This window comes from Rutilus rutilus (assembly GCF_951802725.1).
Source record: "Rutilus rutilus genome assembly, chromosome: 8".
In the NCBI taxonomy this organism is placed as follows: Eukaryota; Metazoa; Chordata; class Actinopteri; order Cypriniformes; family Leuciscidae; genus Rutilus; species Rutilus rutilus.
The window spans coordinates 33,936,561-33,947,073 of NC_140222.1; the positions used below are offsets into that span (position 1 = coordinate 33,936,561).

General features: G+C 39.0%; 1 long non-coding RNA gene across 3 annotated transcripts; it reads left to right on the forward strand.

Moving 5' to 3' along the window:
- The first annotated feature begins 6,953 nt into the window (after positions 1-6,953).
- Positions 6,954-10,074, forward strand: LOC311296222. 3 transcript variants are annotated; one of them, XR_014628528.1, is made up of 7 exons: positions 6,954-7,199; positions 7,580-7,615; positions 7,797-7,861; positions 8,133-8,188; positions 8,572-8,612; positions 9,040-9,150; positions 9,705-10,074. It is a non-coding gene; the product is annotated as an uncharacterized lncRNA (long non-coding RNA). The 3 variants fall into 3 exon arrangements; XR_014628529.1 differs by lacking the exon at positions 6,954-7,199 and having other exon boundaries at positions 7,226-7,615; positions 8,532-8,612; XR_014628530.1 differs by lacking the exon at positions 6,954-7,199 and having other exon boundaries at positions 7,228-7,615.
- Positions 10,075-10,513: the final 439 nt, after the last annotated feature.

Here is a 10,513-nt window from a genome sequence, read left to right on the forward strand (position 1 = left end):
TCTGTAACCTCCCTCTCCAGCCATCAGAGAGCACCTTCGCCTGAATATTGACTTTTTCACTACATTTCCCATCATGCATCTCCCTGGCCTGGACTGATCACACCATACACCTGCACTGCACTGATTACACACACCTGCACCTCATGTTCAAACACTCATTTAAGCCACACTCACACAACACTGAGTGAAGTCTTGTTTTGCTATTGTAAACATTTCTGAGCGTTTATTCCTGTGACTGCCTGATCGTTTTGTGACCCTACTCGTTTCTGGATATCGCCCTGTCTGCTGCTGCCTGCCTGCGTACGTTACCTCTGCTTTGATCTCTGACTCTGACTGTTTGCTGCCTGCCCTGATCTACTGCCTGGTATTGTACTACGATTATCTGTATCTGCTGGTTCTGACCATTGCCTGTTTGACTACTCTGCTCAATAAATCACGCTGCAAATGGATCTCTCTGACTCTGATGCTTCACAACAATAATTCTCAATACTGTTATATTATCAGGTGAAAACTGACAGAAAGGTAAGCTATTGAACTAATACTCATTTCAATGGTATCCCACAGGCAAATTAAAATGAGCATTAAAACCATAATTCAATCAGTTTAAACTTTAAGCATAAAAGGTTCATGGCAGTAGGCTACATGACTTTACAAACATTTGACACTAAAGAAATCTAATTCAGTGTCTATTTCAATGTGCCGCAGTGGTTTCCATGTAGTATAATGCTCTGTTACGTTTTTTTTTTAATTAGGCTAATGAAATTAACATTTGACTTCTACTCTGCCAACAGAGGCTGGACCTGCACCACCACTGATACACAATATACCACTGATACACAAAAGAGGAGATACACAATACTGGAAGAATATTAAAATCCAGCAGGAAAAATAATTAGTTGCTTTTGTATTTGAAGGAAAAAAAGATGACCGAATAAATTGTAAATTTGTGTATTAACAGCTGTGATGTTGGTTATGGCATATATCTCTACCCTTCCATCTGGCATCTTCCCATTCCATACAGTAATCTGTTTCATTTTCAGAAGGTGCGATGATGGGATTATGTGTGTCATCAATACATCCAACCACACTGGAAATCCTAAAGGAAATTCTAATTATTTGGTTACTTTCAGAGGTAACAGCAAGATGTTATCAAGTGAACGTCATTTATCAGATTAGCCTCAGTTAAAGGTACAATATGCAAGAATTTTGCATTAAAATATCCGATAATCTCAAGGCCAGTGTTATATATTTTGTTAAGTTGATTACTTACAATATCCCAAATGTTTCCAACTATTTTTAAATCGTGAGAAAATTGCGATTTTTAACCAAGGAAACGGGGCGTTAGAGCAGGGGGGAGCTGGGAGTCGCCAGTCAATTGCGTCATATCCGCGTTACCCTCGGTTTCCGCTCGTACTGTGTGGAGTCCTGGACAAATGCGGAAGTTGTAGTTGTAGCGTCTATCAAGCAACAGACGTTAGCTTGCTTCTTGCAGTCGTTATGGAACACAATTATGCTTTACCGATTGCAGCTGGTTCTGTCGACAAAGTATGCTTAATTTTATATTTTCCAAATGTAGCATTCGGTAATAGTTATGTTTATGTAAGGGAAGTATTATTGCTTTTGATTTGTGTTTAGTTTATTGACATTGTTTATCACGTCTGGTGTTTATGGCCATGTAAATAAATATAGCATGTGTTATACATAAAGATTAATCAGTATTTTGGCAAATGATGTGGGTATGTTCGAATGTACTTTTACAACAATTGTTTAGAACACGTAAAGCTGCGCCGCGTTATCACAACAATGAATTCAACATACAGTAATATCTATGATAACCAATTTAGTATTAAACCTTACTTTTCTTGCGGTTAATTCATTTTAATGAAATACAAGTGTGATGAGGTTCAAGAGTCAGGAAGGAAGAAGACAGGGGTTGGCGTGACTGGGACTCGTACTTTATTAAAATAAAGCAAAACAAAAGTCGTGCACAACGCGCATTCACCGTGGCAACCGCAACGGCACAAAACAGTTCAAAAATGAGAGCTCGGATCCACCGGTTTTCTTTCTCTGCGTCCAATTTTCTCTTCAGTCTCTCTCTCGTTCCAGCGCGCGGCTTAAAAGCGGTCTCTCCACGCGGATCACGGCAATAAGACACAGGTGTTCGTCATTTGCACTTGACCTACTTGCTCGTCTCTTCTCTCTCCCATTACAGACCGCGCTGAACCACGCCCCCCTCGCCGCAAAAAGCATGTCATTATAAAAAAAGAACTTAGCCTCATCCATGAACATGATTTTTCGATTCTCGTCTGACTGATTTACATCCACGGTGGAGTTTAAAACGACAGTTCCCATCATTCCACGCTCCTTCACATCGTCATCAAGCTACGCCGTTGTTGTTGTTTGGAATGTAGCGCCCTCTAGAGGCCAAAAATTCTTGCATATTGTAGCTTTAAACTGCCTCATTTAAACTGATTTCTCCACCACTGACCTGCAATCCTGTGAAACTCCTCTTTGATGGTTCTCACAGGTTTGTGTCCAGGAAACAACACAAAAACTCACAGACCGAGTGTGAGAGCGAGGCACACTTTCCTTCCCGCTCAGATACATTGGCCTTACTCATGTGTTCTGCATCTGCGATATTATATAAAAATGTGCAATGAATGAATGTACTGCACTGCAAAAAATGCTTTTCTTACTTAGCCTTGTTTTTACTTAGCTTTACAAACCAGTCAAAATATCAAAAAATTCTTAAATCAAGATGCGTTTACTACGTAAGAAAAACTCCCTTCCGGTTCCCTTTCGAGAACGGTCACTTCGTATTGCGTAGCTATACGCAGTCTGGAAACTCTTTTTCCTCGATATACTGAAGCCTAAAATGTAAAACACATTTGCAGCTGCACAGTGAGTGTCTGGCTCACTCTTTAGCTGTGCCACGGCAACTACACATCCAATGGCGAGGGCCAAGGGGGTGTGGCCTTAGCCTATATTTGTCCCCGAAAAATGCCATTTTAGCAGATTTTACTCCTTCAGCGACAATTTCACATCTCTGAATCCTCTGAAAGCCTTCGCTGTTGAAACAAACCTTTACAGCCTGAACGAACCGCAAACAGCAGACTACGCCTTCAGCACAGAAGTCGTTTTTCTCCTGTCGCCGTTCTCCTGTGGTCATCCGGCGTTGACGCATATCCTTTCAATTATTACTGTCAATATTATCTAAAAGAGCGCAAGCGTTGTTTCAAACGCCTCGCTCCTCTTGTGCCACGTGAGGATGCCATCTGCCATCTGAAGTTCTATAACATGGAGGTACCTTCCCTACACGCGAAGGTACTTTCAGTATGATTAAGGCCCGATGGTGTCTGGTCTTGTCTACGAGTTATGTCACTGTGCACAAACACATATCCATTTTATTATAAAACCTGCCTTTGGCCAGTTCTATTTCCCCATACTAATAGACCCGGCGGTGTCCGGTCTTATTGGTCCATTATGTTGGTTGAGATACTGACATACACTCACCTAAAGGATTATTAGGAACACCATACTAATACTGTGTTTGACCCCCTTCCACCTTCAGAACTGCCTTAATTCTACGTGGCATTGATTCAACAAGGTGCTGAAAGCATTCTTTAGAAATGTTGGCCCATATTGAAAGGATAGCATCTTGCAGTTGATGGAGATTTGTGGGATGCACATCCAGGGCACGAAGCTCCCGTTCCACCACATCCCAAAGATGCTCTATTGGGTTGAGATCTGGTGACTGTGGGGGCCATTTTAGTACAGTGAACTCATTGTCATGTTCAAGAAACCAATTTGAAATGATTCGAGCTTTGTGACATGGTGCATTATCCTGCTGGAAGTAGCCATCAGAGGATGGGTACATGGTGGTCATAAAGGGATGGACATGGTCAGAAACAATGCTCAGGTAGGCCGTGGCATTTAAACGATGCCCAATTGGCACTAAGGAGCCTAAAGTGTGCCAAGAAAACATCCCCCACACCATTACACCACCACCACCAGCCTGCACAGTGGTAACAAGGCATGATGGATCCATGTTCTCATTCTGTTTACGCCAAATTCTGACTCTACCATCTGAATGTCTCAACAGAAATCGAGACTCATCAGACCAGGCAACATTTTTCCAGTCTTCAACTGTCCAATTTGGTGAGCTCGTGCAAATTGTAGCCTCTTTTTCCTATTTGTAGTGGAGATGAGTGGTACCCGGTGGGGTCTTCTGCAATTGTAGCCCATCCGCCTCAAGGTTGTGCGTGTTGTGGCTTCACAAATGCTTTGCTGCATACCTCGGTTGTAACGAGTGGTTATTTCAGTCAAAGTTGCTCTTCTATCAGCTTGAATCAGTCGGCCCATTCTCCTCTGACCTCTAGCATCAACAAGGCATTTTCGCCCACAGGACTGCCGCATACTGGATGTTTTTCCCTTTTCACACCATTCTTTGTAAACCCTAGAAATGGTTGTGCGTGAAAATCCCAGTAACTGAGCAGATTGTGAAATACTCAGATCGGCCCGTCTGGCACCAACAACCATGCCACGCTCAAAATTGCTTAACCCTCTAAGCGCCAAAGTCGCAAAATTGCGACAAGACGTCAGACTTAAAAAAACAGGCTGTAGATCCTAATATGGTGTAATATCTCATTTGTATTCCCTACCACTAGATGGCAGACATGTAATACTTTGATTCAAGACCAAAATTACGTCATGTTCCTATTCAAAGTGTTGGGAGGAAACAGCAGAGCAAGTGAGCGATCGTGTCATTAATGCGGAAGCAGTTCAGTTCAGAGCGTCTGAGTCAATTGTGAGATATGTGAGAGAAAATCGTCAAATGGCTAATAAAAACTTGTACCGTGAGGATGTGTTGCAAATGTTATTCGCCGATTCTGACTCTGAAGGGGAATATTTGCCTTTTGGAAATGACGATCGGCCGTCTAATGATCGCGCTTCTCCCGGTACATCTGTGCCGCGCAATGGTGTCGCCCGCGCTTCTCCCGGTACATCTGTGCCGCGCAATGGTGTCGCCCGCGCTTCTCCCGGTACATCTGTGCCGCGCAATGGTGTCGCCCGCGCTTCTCCCGGTACATCGGTGCCACGCAATGGTGCCGCCCGCGCCTCTCCCGGTACATCTGTGCCGCGCAATGGTGTCGCCCGCGCTTCTCCCGGTACATCTGTGCCGTGCAATGGTGTCGCCCGCGCTTCTCCCAGTACATCGGTGCCACGCAATGGTGCCGCCCGCGCCTCTCCCGGTACATCTTTGCCGCGCAAGGCGCGAGTGTTCACGAAGCACAAACAGATCATTTTGACCATGTGCCCAACGGGGATGGGGGTGGCAGGGGTGGACGTGGTCTTAGTGTACATAGGAGAGCTGTTGCTAGAGGTAAAGGCAGCAAATTCCAACATCAATTCAATATCTACTATTTCCTGAATATTACTGATGAACTGATCAAAAAGTAGGCTACTGTTCACATGTGTTTTACTACTAAAGTATTGTAATATAGTAATAATTTAGTACTTTCTCCTATTTTATTGTTGGTTTCCTCTTTTCTGATCATTTGGAATGAAGATAAAAAAAAGCATGTAAATAAATTCCAACATCAATTCAATATCTACAATTTTCTGAATATTACTGATAAACTGATCAAAAAGTAGGCTAGTGTTCACATGCGTTTTACTACTATAGTATATAGTATAGTAATAATTTAGTACTTTCTCCTGTTATTGTTGGTTTCCTCTTTTCTCATCATTTGGAATGAGGATAATAATAATAAAAATAAAAATAAAACATGCAAATAAGTTCAAACATCAGTTCAGTATCTACTACAACAATGGGTTGTACATTAATATTAATATTAGCTCAAATTATCTATAGGGAATTTTAATAATCATGAATATGATTAATATTTTGCATATTACAGTTATATTAATTTATCGCAGCTGAACTAGATTGATATATGAATGATTACCATAACGGGGTATGGTTCGTCATTAATACATCAAGTCTTATTTCAGCTCGAAGTTATGGGATAACTTTAATGGAATTAAATTAATCAAACAATCTGTTTGTCCAGCAAACATTACATGTAGGATTAACTTAACTCTCAAGGAAAATTATCCTTCTTACAAACACAAGAAAGAGTATCCCTCCCAGGCCTTGAAAAAAAACAACTCTCTGTGTTTGTAAAATTAGGTTACTTAAATCGTACCAAGATAAAGCATATATATATGCTTTATCTTGGTACGATTTAAGTAACCTAATTTTACAAACACAGAGAGTTGTTTTTCCCCTAATGTTCCCGTTTGGTTATTTTTTTGGGAACCAAACAAGAACGTTCTGGGAACGTTCCCTGTAGGTTATTTTTAGGATCTATGTTTATAACATTAAGGGAACGTTCCCAGAACGTTCCCTGTAGGTTATTTTTAGGTCTAAATTTATAACCTAAAGAGAACGTTCTGGGAACGTTCCCTGCAGGTTGTTATTTAATAACCTAAAGAGAACCTTCCCAGAACGTTCCCTGCAGGTTATTTTTAGGTTTAATTTTTATAACCTAAAGAGAACCTTCCCAGAACGTTTCCTGCAGGTTATTTTTAGGTTTTATTTTTATAACCTAAAGAGAACCTTCCCAGAACGTTCCCTGTAGGTTATTTTTAGGTTTATTTTTTATAACCTAAAGAGAACCTTCCCAGAACGTTTCCTGCAGGTTATTTTTAGGTTTTATTTTTATAACCTAAAGAGAACCTTCCCAGAACGTTCCCTGTAGGTTATTTTTAGGTTTATTTTTTATAACCTAAAGAGAACCTTCCCAGAACGTTCCCTGTAGGTTATTTTTAGGTTTAATTTTTATAACCTAAAGAGAACCTTCCCAGAACGTTCTCTGCAGGTTTTAATATCACTTACTATTAACAGGCAGATTACCAACTGACAACGTCGTCAGTACGGTCCCCTAAGGTTATAAGATAACCAACAACGTTCAGATCTATTCGCAATAACTTTTTATTAATGATATTTTAAATTATGTTATATATTTTAATTCTATATGTTTATTTAAATGCTGCGTGACTTTGAAGTGTTTTAATGCGCATGCGCATGATCAAACACTGGAGCACGTGCGCTGCGCGAGAGCAGATGGAAACGTCATCGACAACTGACAAACAACAAAACTCCCGTCTCTCGCTGTTGGTTTCACTGCTTTCAGGTAAGTTTAGACAACAAAATCTCACAAATAATACACACAAACGCCCCTGACACATTTCTTACGTGTAATTGACACGCTTCTGTTAAATATTTATTTAAAAAAAATGGTTTTATGTCTTTGAAAAAGTCCGTTAGCATCTACGCTAGCTAACCGTTTTCAAAAGACAACGTTAGGCCTAAGTTACGTTAAGTTGAGGTCTTATTTATGAAAGTTTGGGTTTTTAAACACATATTTAGTGTAGATAACAGTTTTTGATAGTTTTGCTGGTAATTTGTCAATGGGAAGTAAGCTAATTTATTTAGGCTAACCTAAAAGAATGCACTGTATTGTTAACTTAATCAGTGACGTCACTTACCAATATTGCTAAAATGTGATTTCAGAATAGCGAGAGAAAAAATAAAACTCTACAACAAGGGGTGAGTTATTGTTTAATCATGATGATAATTCCATATGCATTTATTTCACAATATATTATCTTAAGATTTGTATATATTTATCTTTTATGCATTTCACCTCTGTTCTAGCTTGGTTCCTTGTAATAAACATATCACATGTAATGTTTTTGGCTCTGTGACAAACAGCATGTTATGTTCCTAGATCATCATGCTGTGATGGCCTGCTGCACTCCCTGTCCAAGAAAATCTCTATGAACCATATGACTAGTAAGCAAAACCACCTCAAACATGCAGTGCACTGCTGTTCAAAGGTTTGGGGTCTGTAAGATTTATGCTTTTGAAATAAGTCTCACATTTTAAAATCATTAACCCCAAGTTTTTTCAGTGAGATTGTCCTTGAGAAGCCTGTAAGCTAAATAATCAGCTAAATAATAGGCGACTAATACAATATTATAATGGTCATAGTTATAATAATTCATTTAACTATTATGATAACATGATATCCTGATGATTACTATATTTTATTTTATTTCTTTAGGTCTGTTTTGAATTATGTTGGCCAATGAGACTGACACCATACTGTCCAACTCAAAGGTATTTATGTATTTTTTCTATTGATCAATACTGAAATTCTTTGTACTTTTAAATGCGGTTCAGGGGGTCGACAACTTTAGGCAGTTATTTTTCACAGATTTATTTATTTAATGTTTATTTGACATGGACAAATGCATAGAACATTGCTTTATAAAAAATACAAAGTAGATGCCATGCATGCAGGTTTATAGCCATGACTAATTTGCAACCCCTTGATATCTTGGGCAGCTGTGGCTCATACTCTTAGCCTTTAAAAATGTTTGAATTGATATCCCCAATGCAATATCAGGGGGTAAATATATCAGTAGAGTTCTTAAAGTTATGGCTTTGCTCTTGTTACCAGATGAGATAAAATCCCTATTGTTTGGCCCTGTATTCTTCAGGACAAGACCTTGATGCCATCCACAGTCAGTAGATGAAGAAGGTGAGTTTAGCCGAATTCAGTTCTCTTTCACTTTTTTTTTACAGACACGTGCACGCAAAATGAAGTCAAAATGGCGAGTTTCCTCTTGTCTTGTGTTTTAAACAGAAAGAAAACGGATGCGTGTCATTTATATTAGTTCTGCGCATTCGTCTTAAAGGGACAGCAGCCTAACGTACCCGCAGCTGTTTGTGTCGCCAACGGTGATCAAACATCAAAAGAGAAAATGACTTGTAGCTTTAGCAAAGATACATTAATTTTATAGTTATTTTATTTTTACACTGAAGACTTATTTTACATTTTGATAAATCAATTTCTGTACCTGATAAGTTAGATTTAACTGAAAAACATAATGCACTGCTTATTTCAACTGTGTTTTTCTTCTATTGTATTTATCTATGCTTGTTATCTATTGTAATTTTCTATGCAGGTTCACTCCTCTACAAAATCCCCCCAATAGGGGTTATGCGGAGCGCCCAGCGGTTGAACCGGAAAGAGGTCTAAGCATTTCCGCTTTTCACTTCCGTACACATCTGCAGCGGTAGGTGATCTCTGAGTTTACTGTTAATTTTTTTACACTAAAATTACACTAAAATTCTTACTTCTGTTTTAATTAAAATGTCACGAAGGCTAAAATATCAGAAAAGGGAACATCCGAACAGCAGTTTTTGTTGTGTGCCGGTCTGCTCTATGTCGGGGAAAATGAGTAGTACAAATAGGTTCTGTACTCATAAAGTGACGTCAACATCAGCAGTAGCATTCGCCGTCAGGCAAGTGTTATTTAAATAAACTCCTGATGTACTTACAAACTTTCCAATGCCTCGTTTAATGAGTACAGAACCTATTTGTACTACTGTAGTAGTTTGGTACCATTCTGGGCATTATTAGTGGGGTAATTTACCAGATACAAACCTGGAGCCGTTAGCGCATGCACTAAACCATACGGCTGATATCTCTAAATAAACTCTAAATTTTTCAATATCGTGCAGCACTAATATTGAGCATATCTTAAAGTGAACCTGGAATGATAATTTGTGATACCAGATGAGATGTATGTATGATAGATTTTGAACTGTACTATTTTTTTTATTTCAGGTTCCAGCGGAAGGCATCAAGGCATCAGACGTTGGCCTGGACAGATGCACCTGTAAACTACACCGACCTTTGCTTTTGCATGGATGGCTGATTATTACCATGTTCTGTGATGGTTTCATTATAGCAAAACTGAGCACCTGTGACAGTGGAATTTGTAGGTGTAAAGTCACAGAGATAAAAAAAAAAATTGATAGCAGTTTCAAACTTTTTTTCACTTTCTTTCTAATAAACAACACAGCAGTTACAGGTTTTCAAATTCTTCATTGGAGGTGAGACTTATACATAAAAGGTAGAGCGAATTCGCAGGTCAGAGTTCACTAGACTTAAATATTATTTTCTCTGTTTTTTATTTGACTTCAGAGAGAGAGGCTTAATGGGTACCCCTATATAAAACATTCCTTTTTTGATTTGTAGTCTGAAATAATAAATAGTGCAATATAAATAAATGCAATGTAGTGTTTTGAAATATATAATTTTTTCTATACACATTGATGCTGAAATATCTGAATAAATACATGATACCAGCAGCGCTCGTGCTCTCATATCTCCTACAGCTTGTGACACACAATCCCACCTCACTCTTTTCATTTGCTCCAGATGAATATTAATGCCATTACAGGGCTTGAATTTTGGCATGGGATTGTGTGTCCATGTAACACGTTGTCTTTTTATTTTCTTGTTAAATTTGCAGATGGTGTTGGGAGTTTAAATGTTTTGAGCGGTGTGAAGATTGGCACATTCATGTATATTGTATATAAATAAATACTTTTTCAACTTTTTAGCCGAAGTTATAGGCTACAGTTTGCAAA